Source organism: Psammomys obesus, unplaced genomic scaffold (assembly GCF_907164565.1).
Source record: "Psammomys obesus unplaced genomic scaffold, mPsaObe1.curated_primary_1811, whole genome shotgun sequence".
In the NCBI taxonomy this organism is placed as follows: Eukaryota; Metazoa; Chordata; class Mammalia; order Rodentia; family Muridae; genus Psammomys; species Psammomys obesus.
The window spans coordinates 11,464,462-11,477,554 of record NW_026596091.1 but is presented as its reverse complement, the minus strand read 5'-3'; the positions used below and the strand labels follow the sequence as shown (position 1 = coordinate 11,477,554).

The following is a 13,093-nucleotide window of genomic DNA, read 5'->3' as shown; positions in this document are numbered from 1 at the left end:
CTGTCTATAACTCCAGTTCCAGATCTGACACCCTCACATAGACATACATACAGTTAAAACACCAGTGCACACAAAAATAAATAAATCATTAAAAATTAATATCTAAGGAATGAAAGAAAGATCACAACGCACAGACACATACACACACACAGAGAGACATACATACTCACTCGCACGCACACACACACACACACGCTGGCTTCCTGTGACATCCACAGCTCCGGGACAGACTATTCATGTGCTAGATCCTTGGCCTCTGCAGAGTCCACCACATCCATCCAGCAGTCCCAGAACGGGCAGGGGAGCCCTGTTCTTGGCATACTGCACCCCACCTAGTCTGTTTCCTCTCCCCACCCACAGGGCAGCACCTACCACACCCTTCTTGCCTGTGGTGGCTTATGGTGTCACTAAGGCAGTTATACGGAAGCTCTGGGTTTCCCAGAAAATCGGGATGAAGGATGCCCACTGTGGGAAGATCAGACAAAGTAGGAAATTAGATACCAGCTCAGAGCCTGATAGACCCACAGGCCAAGTCAGGGGCAGAGCTGGTCTTTTTATAATTTCCCTCTCTTTAGCCACTCTTACTGCACTTGTACTTCTAAGAAGAATGAACAGTGAAGGAATTTGGCGATTCTCTAGGAGTTCTGGAATTTAAATACTTAGAAATCCACTTGGGAAATTAGAGAGAGAAAAGGATTTGAGGAGGCACAAAGACGACCAGCGAGGACAAGAATAATTTCTGTTTCTTTCAGGCATCTGGCAGGTTATTAACTACAAAAGGCCCAGTGATAACATTTACAAGCTTGCCTGAAGCTGGAGGGGCTGTGAGAGACTTACCAAACCGCACAGGACTCATCGGGAGCAAAACGGCAGAGGCTCTCAGCCGACTGTGCGCCAAGGCAGGCTGACACTCTCCACAACACCTACCTCAGTGACTCATCCTGGACTTTGGCGATCAACTCACACTATCTCTGGATATTCCGGTGTTTGTCTCGGGGGAAACTCCACGCCCTGTACTGTGCCCAGAACAACTGTCAGCAATAATGCGATGTATTCAGCACCCTGCTGTACAAATGAGCTTTGTGCTGACGGCCCCAGCCATACACACTCTGTCTCTGCAGAGAGGCCCACCAGGGCAGAGGCCTGCTGTCACATCATCCCAGGGAGTGCAGGACAAGTCACATTCAGCCTGCCTGGCACTCCTGTGTACCCACAAGGAAAAGGGCTTGACTTATAACAAATCCAGGACAGCAGAGAAAATGCAAAGCAGTAGAATGTGCATGCACACACACAGGCACACACACAGACACACACACACACACACACACACACACACACACACGCACACACACTGCCAGCTGCGAGCAGCCACTCAGTGAAGATGGAGGGAAGTGGAATCGGTGTGCAAATCACGTGAGCAGTCAGGAGGCCTTTTCCTCTGTGGATTCCTTCCCAAGACAGATGCTCCGGGTGCCTCGAGTGTTAGGCATAACTGGAGAGGCAAAGGGGGGATGGCCTCCGTCTCGTCTAGTGGCTGCAGAGGAAGGAACAATGCCAACCACTGATAACTGACAGGACAGGTGTGCTAAGGGAGCGCCAGGGAAGAGATGCCAACGGGGAGAGATTCAAGTTTTGAGAAATATGGTGCAAGACAGGGATGGTAGAAGAATGGAGGTATCGGGCCCTAGGGGTCAGACCCTGAATGTCCCACTTAAAGCAAGCTGAGTTCATCTGTCAGGCCTCTGGCAGCCTGGAGCCCTTGGGATCAGGATGGAAAAAGACGGGGAAAGAGTGCTTGAGTCTTCGAAGAGAGGGTAGAATCAGAAGACCGAGCGGGCGTTAGAGGTAGAGGCAGGACAGTACCGCTTCTGTTCTTGTCCTCTGGAGGCTTAAGATTATCCATGAAGTAGGCGAGAAGAGTGTGAGCTGGGGATTCAGCTTCGGCCATGATGAACGTGACGATCTTTGGACACTTAAGCGCAGGTATCATGGTAGTGCGCTGGACAAGTCTGGGAGCTGGCAACAATGGTACTCCAGCCTTTTACTCTGAGGATGGGCGTGGATTTGAAGGGCCCAGGAGACCCACTCAAGCCCAAGCTCTAACTCTTGGTTAACTGAGTGGCCTGGGGCAAGTACACTAACACTTCTGAGACTCCGATTTTAGCGATTTCTCGGGAGATTTAAGGAGCTCAGAAAAGGCCCTAATATCACAGCAGACAGAAGGGATTTCACAGTTTCCTCCCACCCTTCCATGGTCATATAGTGCTTTGTTTAATAATTTGACTTCTTAACCCACACAGCAGATCACAGGCTTTCCCGCTGTCAGTCACCCATCCTTAAATCCCTTTTGACCTTCCTTGTATGCACAGATTCTCAAATATTTGAATCGCCACAGGTCGTATGAAAAGCTCAGGCCAGGATGGTTCAGGGAGCCAGGAGTTTGCTGCCCTTACCGTTAAATAATGAATGCCAAGATCCCAACACTGCTGTGTGGTTCCAGAGATATTGATTTAACCATTTGGAGGTGGGGAGAAAAGGGCAACGGGGTTTAGAGAAAGAGAGAGAATTTTGTCAGTATAATGAAACCTAGTCTGTGTGTAACTGCACTGTAATATTTGGGAAGAGGTGCGTCTGCTGGAGTTAATATTGTACGGCCTCTCTCTGTCTCAGTTCACGTCAGAGTCTACAAAGTGCTAAATAATAAATGATAGAAAATGGGTCTCACCTCAAACGAAATGTTAAGTCAATAGCACACTCTATAAGGAAAACACATGCTTTTTGGAGGGGGCTGGGCTTACCTACTTATTTTTGATACTTGAAGAGAACACTTTTAAAACTATAGATGCTCCAGTCCTGACTTAGGAGGTTCAATTTAAAAATTTAAACTTTCTGATAGTATAGAAGTAATACATTTTCAGTACTTGTGAGAGAAAGTCAGAGAGAGCACTCCTCTGCCGTGGGCTGTGTTGCTCCCTGCAGGTCAGACACATTGAACCCATTTTTCAATGCAGGGTATTTTAAACTCAGGTTTATCAGGATGAAAGCCAGACGGAAGTCAGGAGTGTCTGTATGCTAAAACTGTGAAGCTATCCACACAGTCGGTTCCCCCAAACGAGGCTCAGGAGCTGTGACCCGTGGCCTCTGTGACCCCAAGCCCTCTGTAAATTCCAGTTAGCTACCTACTGCTAGGTCGTTCTCTCTCCTCTTCCCCCTCAGAGTATTGTGGGCATATCGAAACTTTTTTTTCCTCACCAATGGCTCACTTCATTCTTTTACCCAGGGGCCTTTTGATGAAGCCTCAGGTTATGGGTACCCAGACAGGAACCGGCACCCATTTGCTAACCATGGCAGCAACCAAGCTGGGGGACTGGTCTGCAGGTAAAAGAAAAACTGTCACCAGCTTTGGGAGGACAATGATTTGTACCTATTCTTGGCCCAAACACTTTTTTTTTAAACTTTAGTGATTTATCTATTTTTTTTTAACTTTAGTGATTTATCTATCTATTTATCTATTATCTATTTATCTAGCTGGGGGTCAGGGAGGATGTTGAAGTTGTAGCTTGGTAGTTCAGCACTTTTCCAACATGTACATAGCCCTGGGCTTGACCATTGGTACCCCCTCAAAATGTTTTGATCCATATGAGGTTACAAGGGGGAAAAAAAGTACAGAGATTTAAAATATTGTATTATAAATCCAAACAAACACAGGAAAAACAAAGAGCGAGCCACAAAATCCTGGAAAGAACCTGAATAGTAATCACCTGGAAGGAACCTGAATAGCATGTATGTCAATGGAGGCCTGGTTAGATAACGGACTGGTGTGTTTGCACAGACAGTGGCAAGGCACAGCATAAAGAACCTTGCTATCCCAGTTGTGGGGGTGGAGGACTGAAAGCAGAGGCTCTACTTTCACCTTATGACCTCTGGTACTATGGAATTGATTTTTTTCGCAATAAACTCACACTTAAAATGTTTTTAGCTTTATTTTATTTTTAGTTCATGTATATGTGTGTTTTTGCCTGCATATAGGTCTGTGCACCATGGGCATGCAGGGCCCATGGGTGCCAGAAGAGGGCATTGGATCCTCTGGAACTGGAGTTCCAGGATGCTTGTGAGCCATCATGTGGGTGCTTAAAATTGAGCCCAGGTCCTCTCGAAGAGAAACAAGTGCCCTTATTCTCTGAGCTGTCACTCCACCAGGCCCTGAACTTACACTTCACTTACATTATCGAGGTAAGCTCGATAGCAAAAAAGACGAGCCTTTACAATTCAGGCTTATTCGGATAATCCACTGAGAACCTCATTCAATGATGTCATCTGATCTTTGCTCAGCAGGAGACACAAACTCTAGGCACAAGCAGAGAGCACGGAGGAGGCATACGTGTTTGCTTTGGCAGTGAATGGCTTAATCAGTAAACATTCTCCGGCGACCGGGCTTCTCTCTGAGCCCTGGCTGTGTGTCACATGTACTTCCATAATCTAACTGGCTCCATTTGGTCATCTTTTATACTAAATGTGAGTATCTGAACTTGAACTTAGTTTTACGCAGGACGTCTTAACTCTTAAACATCACCCCCTCCCCCACCACGATGTCTCTGCCACTGCCTCATGCCCACCTAAAGTAACTGCTTGGTGAGCACTTTTCTATCAAGGGAAACAACATTACAGAGTGCAGAGAGCTCTGTGAACACAAGTGCTCAGGGCTGCACTGCTACAGGACATGGAGCACCCGGAGCCAACACACCCGACCGGCCTTTCATCACACACCTTCGGCCCCTTAGAGACACGGTGCACAAGCGTGGAGGAGAGCGGTGTTTGAAGCGGGAAGGGAGCTGGGAGAGCAGGTCCTGTTTCTGAGCCTGGCTGGCTTCTCCTAATCCTGACCAACGGGCACCTATGCCTGACAGCTTCCCTTCTCCCTCCACTGGTTTTCAGCTACAGGTTGACCTCACTGAGGCAGAGGAGTGGTATTTCCGGAACATCTACTTGTGAGATCACCTGAGGCCTCTACCACCTTGCCCCACCCCAGACGGTGAATCAGCAATTCTAACAGATTCTGTGTCTTAAGCTAGAGCCCAGGTTATTAAACATGGGGGAGTTTGGGGAGCATCAATCCAGGTCAAGCTCACTGTGAGACAAGGAACCGGGGCGGCCGGGTTACATAATTTCCCCGAGGGCTGATTAACTCTGGCTGGGAGCCCTGGAACGTGGTGAGCTAATTCTCTGCTCACAGACCAATACTGCCTGCTACACTGAATACTCAGAGTCCGAGTATCTGTGAAGTTTCTGATTCACCGTGAGGCAGCTGTAGGTACGTGACTAATGAAGTCTGAGTTCGGGACACATGGCAGAACGGGCCTGAAAGGATGAGAGGCAGGGTGACCTTTCAACCCGCCCCTCCACCTCTTTCACTTTCAGTATCAGAATGAGGGAGAAGGAAGGAGTAAGTGCACACGGGGGAGAAAGCAACAGCCTCCTCACAGAGCACATCTAGGTCGTGGCAGGAGCACTGGCTCAGGCAGCTGCCTCGCCATTTCCTCAGGTAGTGTTAGTACTTTCAGCCCAACAGCTCTGATCGCCACACGCTGGTTCTAGCAAATGCCAGCCCCTTGTGGTTGGGAGATAAATGATGGCTACTCCTGTGTAGATTCTATGCCTGTGGCCTAGAATCAGCATTTCTAACTGAGGAACAAAGATGAGAAACAGCCCTCCCTCCCCTGACACACACACACACACACACACACACACATACACAGGCCCAGCTTGGAAAGCACAGAGCAAGCTTCAGCTCAGGGAGAGCTTGAGAGCTTGATCTGGTTATAATTGCCTCTAATTGGCCCTCCCACACGGTTGCACAACTTACAGCTGTAAGGAGTTCCAAAAAGGATGCCATAGAGTCCCCCTCTGCCTTTAAAACCAGAATCCTTTCTGCCTAGATTCTTCACATGACCGTTTTTGATTTTTTTTAGTATATCAAGATATTAAAAATAAGATGAATGAATGAACAAAAAGCAAAGATGCAATTGAGCTTTACAGAGCCCCCGCCTCTCTGTGAACTCGGTGGTAACGCTGTGGGTCACACTCCTAATGGAGACTGATTCTGAATGGAGAAACCCTCCGTCTCAGGACACATGGCCCTCAAAACACAGGCATGGCTTCGGACATCTTCCGTGCTCTGATTTTTATCTTTCTTGGCATGCTCGACTCTCTTTTAATAAAGTCACAACCCTTTGTTGCCATGGAACCCAATCAGACTTGAAGCCTGTTACTATGACTTCCCTGCAGGGCTAAAAAAAGACCCGGTGACCAAAAGACCAGCATTTTCTTTTTAAAAAAGCAACACAACAAAAATCAAGGCAAAGAGGCTTCCGAAAGGAGCCAACACCTTTGTGTCTGCCAACACTTGAGTTTCAGAGAGGGTAGTTCGAACTCTTAAGCCAAAGCTTCTCAATATTTTATTAAAAAAATATTAAGCTGGGAGTTTCCAAAGATTTTTTTTTCTTTCAGATAAACACCTGGCAAAGAGGATAAAACTGTTCCTTAGGATTCTTCCATTCCCCCCTCCTCTAGGAGAGCCTTCTCAAGACGGAATAGTTGTTTAGCAAACATGTGTCAATCAGCAGCTACCAAATTGCAATATCCATTTCTACCAGTATTAAGTTTTTGCCAAGAGCTCATTATTTCTCTGCAAAGAGAAGATATTGAAACAAAACAATCAGTCCTGTGTTCTGCCATATCTGAAGCTGGACTGAATCTGTAGAGAGAAAAAAATATATATCTGACGCTAACAGCAGAGCTATATAAGGAAAGAAAATTAACATTTGTTGAGTGCTGACCGTTAGCTGGGCATCTCACATCTCGCTGTGTGACGGAACCACCAAGGTTCTGACAGCCTTGAGTAGCTTGCTCAAGCTGCCAGGTAGCAATTGTGCCTGCTGCCCAAAGCCAGGGGTATTCATTCATTCCACCTGCCTTTGTTTCTGGCCCTGAGCTCTGAGCATTTGTTCAGCCACGTGTTCACGATGAGGGAATTCACAGCTTTGTACAGCTTGTCTCTAAAGTGGGCATGTCTCTCTCTTGACTTCCAGCTGGCTATGGCAGGAAGTTGTTTACTGTCATACCCACAAAGCAGCGGCAACCCGTTGGCAAAATCATGAGTCCTGTCCACTTGTCTAGGATGGCACAGGGTGTGCGCATCTGTAATAGATTGCTAACTACACGGCATCTAAGTTAAGGCTGTTTTACCCAGCAACATGTATAATGAATATTGCAACGATTTTCATGAAAAGTTTTAATTCAACACAAAATTGCCACAAGATACTACTCAGCAGACAAAAGAGATGGTGAGTGATGGTGAGGACACGGGAAACCTAGAAACCTGCATGCAATGCTGGCAGCAATGCATACTGGGGCAACCATGTGGAAAACGCTGGCCATTCCTCAAAGGTTAAACACAGCATTACCATAAGATCTAGCAATACCGCTCCTAGCTGTCCCATACAAATAACCCAGCTTATAAGATTGCCTAACCCTACACGGGCTGCTTTGCCCTTTGGAGTTGCCATAAAAACAGGATTTGAACTCAGATCCAAAGAGTAAGCTGCATTCCTCCCGCCTCCTCCTCTCAACAAATCCTAGATTAGACATTTACTTTTAATTTTTTTACACCTGTTGATTTTGTGTGTGTGTATGTGTATATATTTGTGTGTGTATATTTGTGTGTGTGTATATATTTGTGTGTGTATATGTGTATAAATTGTGTGTGTTTGTGTGTATATTTGTGTGTGTGTGTGTGCACATGTATGTATGTATGTGCTCTCCACAGCACTTATGTGGGGGGGGGTCACAGGACAATTTACAAGAAGAGTCAGTTCTCTCCTTTCACTTGCGGGGTCTGGGAATCGAACTCAGGTCGTCAGGCTTTGCCTATCACCAGACCTAAGCTGCTTTCCTGTTTCCATACTTACATCTTACAAACTGGAGTCATCCATGGACATATTCCTAGGGTTCTACAAATGTGCTGCAAGCAAATTAAAATGCTGCGTTCGCTTAGATGGCAAAGAATACAACTGCCACAGTTGTATTCTTTGTATGGAGGGGCCACAGAGAGCCATTTGCTAACCAAGAACTGCCCAGGCTATCAGGGCCACTGACATTTCTACCTGTTGTGGGGCCCACTGCTGTTAAAGCCTTTTGTCCATGTCAGACAATAAGGGAAACCCTGGCCAGTGAGGTCACTCAGCGAGTAAAGGTGGCTGCATCACAGTCGTTAGTTACACCATGTCGCCTAGTTTGATCCCCAGAATCCACATAAAGGTAGAAGACGAGAACTGACTCCACAAAGCTGTCCTCTGACCGCCTCCACAAGTGTGCTATGACACAAGCACCTCCCCTGTATATGACTCATGTGCGCACAATAACAAGAAAAGATTAAATTAAATTAAAACAAAGAATCACCATAGTTGATCATATTAATTTCCTGGAGCTACTGCAACAAAGTTCCACAATCTGCATGGTTTAAATCAGCGGAAACTCTTTTCCTCCCAGCTCTGGAGGCTGGACCCAAGATAAAAGAGCAGAGGGGCTTGGCTGCCTCTGAAGACATCAAAGACTGCTCATCCCAAGCCTCTCTTCAATGCCCATCTGAGGCGTTCATTTCACGGCTGGTACAGAGACTCACTGCCCAAACCCTTGGTCTTCATGGCCTGATCTCTGCACCATGGTCACTAGATGAGTGTCTGACACTATATCCAAATTACCCTTTTTATAAGGACACCAGTAATACTGAAATCTGGTCTACTCCACAAACCTCATTTTAACTTGGATACTCTATAAAGGCTTTGCATCCAAATAAGGTCCCGCTGTGAGGCGCTGGAGGTCTGGATAGCGACAGATGTTTTGGGGGAACGTTCAACCTATAAAACCAGCTTTAACTGTAAAGAACACAGCAGTTCCCATGGAGATCAAATTGTTTCACAGTGAGCAAAAGCATCACAGGCAGAAATTTTTTGACAGAGGAAAGCTAGGCTAGGATTGAACCTTCCCATCAGCCAGTGGGGTAATGGAAGCATTTAAACTCAGCGGAAGGGGCTGGAGAGATGGGTCAGCAGTTAAGAGCACTTGCCATCCTTCCAGAGGGTTCAATCCTAGCACCCACATCCGGGTCTCACAGCTAACTGTCTGTAGCTACAGGTGCAGGGGCTCTGATGCCCTCTTCTGACCTCTGTATTCACATGCAATTCCCACATAATGCACATTAATAAAAGTAAATCTTAAAAAAAATAAAAATAAGTTAACAGAACTGCTGTACCATGGTCACTACCTTTGTGAGATTACCTTGGCCATGGGTAAGACACTTTGTGATTTAAATGATCACTGTTGTGTGTATTTAGCTTGTTTTAAAATACCACCAGAAAAAGACTGAGGGAAATTTTCCTTAGAAAGTTAATGAAATCTGCTTTAACAACAACAAGGAACTCACTTATTCTTAAAGCAGACCTAAGCAAAAACACCAATTAGCATCTTTGAACAAATACTTTCTACAAGCCAAAAGCAGAGAGGAGATAAAAATTAAAATATGGAAATAAGAGTGCATGCCTTCCCTAATTAGACTTATTTAAATAAAAACTGTAGCCAAGGCCTTTACTAATCGTTTGATGTATCTAAACACTGAACTCTGAGAAGACAAACCTTGCTGGCTGTTGAAAGGTGTGAGCTCAAATATTATATTAATATCTTTGTGAAACTCTTAATGTATGCATTCCTTTCTTTCTCACTTCCTCCCATTTTCCATGTACTACATATCTATTTTGCACTGGAGGGAGCAATCTCTTCTGCTTCAGGGTTGAGAAGAATAAATCACTAGTTAGAAGGGTGTGAGAAGGCTCAGGGCTGGCTGGCATGGGCTGGATGGAGAGGCACCTAAGCCAGTTGTGAGTTGAGAAAGGGCACGCCCTTCGCGTATATTAGCTTACACAAGCCTCCCACATCGTTATGAGGAACTGGTTCTCTTTTACACGAGTAGTCTGATGCTCAAAATGGGAGGAGATGATTCGGCACAGTTGTAAGAGGCAGCAGGGCTTCAAAGCTGGGCCAGTGTGTCCTAAGCCCCTGCCCTCACTTCACCATGAGGAACTGGCACTGACACAGTGCTTTAGCCATGGCTGGCTTTACATCTGCCCACTCATATCTCCTTAGCTGTCACTCTCGTCCAAGCTACTATAACCACTCCCTTCTGGGGACCACCTACAACCTCTGCAAGCCATCAGCCAAGGCCGTACTTGCAAAACATTGAGTCCTGAACTGACTTCTCCACAACAGCATCTCAGGCCCCAGGTCTCTCTGCCCACCTGTCTCCCAGTGTGCCTGGACCACAGCAGGCTCCTGTCTCGGAGCATCTGCACCTGTTGCTCCCTGTCCAGGGATGCTGTTCCCGCGCAGCACATCTACAGTTCTTCTCTAAGAAAAGCTTTCCCGAGTCTCTTATTTTAATCCGCTCCTCTCTATCCTCACCTGGGCCTCCCCAAGTTCTGTTTTATTTTTTAATGCTGTATCGTCTCTGCTGACACTTATGGATTTTACCTGTGGGTCTGGTATGTTTGCCTCCGGCTACTGGAACAAACACGAGACGACAGGCCTCTGTCACTCAGTATGCCTAGCACATCACATGGGACTTACATATATTTGGAAAGTCAATGTGTTGAATGAGATTCCAGAACTGACAATCCATTCATGCCCTGTGTGAAATTAACTTGAGCCTGTCACCTCCATACACTGTGCTCCTGCCTTGTGGGCTGGGAGAAACCAGGCAATAAGCAGGTAGTGGGGAACCGGAAGAAGCAGACTTAAGGGGCTCAAAGGACTTCACCCTTCAAATCAGTGCCATGAAAGACTCAACTCCATGTCACATACTGGGGATACACAGCTGCCAGGGATCACTGCTAGGGACATACCCCTCATCTTCTCTTTTATTAGGGTCAACAGTTCCAGAACAAACCAGCTCCAGGCATGGGTTTGGTGAGGGAATTACATAGGCCAAGACCCTAGGGGAGAAAAAAAAAAAAGCCTGGTGGCCCCTTCTATCTTTCTCCTTCTTTCCTTGAGCATTTTAAAACATCACTGTATGCCTTAGTGACTTTTCTATTGCTATAAAGAGACACCAAGATCAAGGCAACTGACAGAAGAGTTTACTGGGAGCTTAAAGTTCCAGAAAGTTAGCATCTATGACCATCACAGTGGGGAGCCTGGCAGCAGGCAGGCCTGGCACCGGGGCAGTAGCTTCGGGCTTCCATCTTGAGCCACAAGCACTAGACAGAGAGAGAACCGGGAACGGTGCCGTCTTTTGAAACCTCAAAGCCCCATCCCCCAGTGACACAGCTCCAACAAGGCTGCACCCACTAATTCTTCCCCAGTTCAACCATCTGGGACCAAGTGTTCAAAATGGGGGTCTGTGGGGCTCGTTCTCATTCAAACCACCACACTGTATAGTAATTGTACAGATGAATGTATTTTATTATGTCACGCACATACGCGTAACATTCATCCCTCCCTGTTAGCCTCACCCAACCTGCCTTTCTCAACCTCCAAAGTTTCAACTTCTCGGTCCCAAGTGTCTAAAAGCACCCTCCTTACATGCTCAAGAAAGCCTCTAGTTCCCCTAGATAACTCTGCCTGCTCGAATGCAGTTTTCTTGCCATAAGCATGCCCCTAAAAAAACCTCACCAGAGCTCCCAAAGCAACACTCAGGGTTCCATTTTCTAGCAGCTCTCAGGCGGCTAGCAGTGGTTCTGAACTTGCTACACAATGCCTGATAGGAATGAGGTATCCTAGGCATCTCAGCTTCATGGATAGTGGAGAAACAAGACTATGTACGGTCAGACAGAGAGACAAATAAAACAAACAAATAAGCAAAAAGCTACAAAGTGGGAAATGGAACACAAAGCATATGACGTCTGCCTGACTGATACCCATTCTCAATCCCCTACGGATCAGACTGGGGACTGAGTGGGGTGACATCATCACAATGGGCAAGTCGTAAGCACCTAACTTTAGAAAAATTATGGACGTAAATAAATGTGCCTTTTGAGCCTGAGATTCTAGGAAGGGCTGAAATCACCATAAGACTGTTCTAAAGAACAAATAAAATCCCACTGAGAGATGGCACTATAATTTCTTGAGTTTGCGTCAGTCTGTTTTCAGTAGTTAGCAAAAAGGTGATGGATTTGGGTTACAAAGGCAGTGTTCCACTATAAAAACCTGCTGGTTGCCATGACAATTAACATCTTTCACTCCTCCCTTCCCACAGCATCCTTCTTCCATCTGAGTCAAGTCAAAGAACCTATCTGTGACGCCCAGGATTTAGCATTTCCTTTGCCCAAGGCTACAAAAAAACAAAAATAAAAACAAAACCCACCAGATGTACACACGTCATAGAGCATGCATGGAAATGCAAATCAGAGGCATCTACATCCTTGAACAATTGGTATCATTTGTCCTCCATCCCTACAAATTCCCTACAAAACAAAAGAGACACCCCTGTAAAGAGGGCTGTGCTGGTCTGAAGGGAGAGGACTCTTAACAGTGGATACCACTCTTCCGACCCACAGCCTCTCAGAGTGGACACGGGCCAGTTCTTCCCAGAGGAGGTCACCTGAAGCCGGGGCTCCCCAGAGAATGGTCTCTGCCTCCTACAGCATCAGTACTAACCCACAGACCTGTTGTCCCAGGTCCCTCCAGGATGATCTCAGGCCTCACACACGGCTGGGTACAAAGGGAAGCACTGAGGAAGCTCAGGGACAATGAAGCCTTTCCTGACACCAGACTAGGCAGTGCTTCAAACACACCCCGTCTGGGATGACGAGCTGGTTCCTGCATGCTCTTCCAGAGGACCCAGCTTGGATTCTCAGCACCCACATGGGCTCACAACTATTTACAACTCTAGTTCCAAGAGATCTGATGCCCTCTTCTGGCCTCTGCTGGCATTCAGCACATACATGGTGAACAGCCATACATGTAGGCAAAACACACAAGAACGTAAATACAAAATGATGATGATGATGATGATGATGATGATGATGATGATGATGATGATGAT

The 13,093-nt window shown here is 46.4% G+C and overlaps 1 protein-coding gene across 4 annotated transcripts in view; it reads right to left on the bottom strand.

The window, feature by feature from the left end:
• Tmcc3 (transmembrane and coiled-coil domain family 3) overlaps nucleotides 1-13,093 on the bottom strand; it is a 251,773-nt gene that overhangs the window by 35,982 nt on the left and 202,698 nt on the right. Inside the window, exon 1 of one of the 4 annotated variants that reach the window (XM_055627783.1) lies at nucleotides 838-914. The exons of the other annotated variants lie outside the window; for them this stretch is intronic. The gene's annotated coding sequence lies outside the window, so the exon portion shown is untranslated. Of the gene's footprint in view, nucleotides 1-837; nucleotides 915-13,093 lie in introns of those variants that run through there. 4 annotated transcript variants of the gene reach the window in all.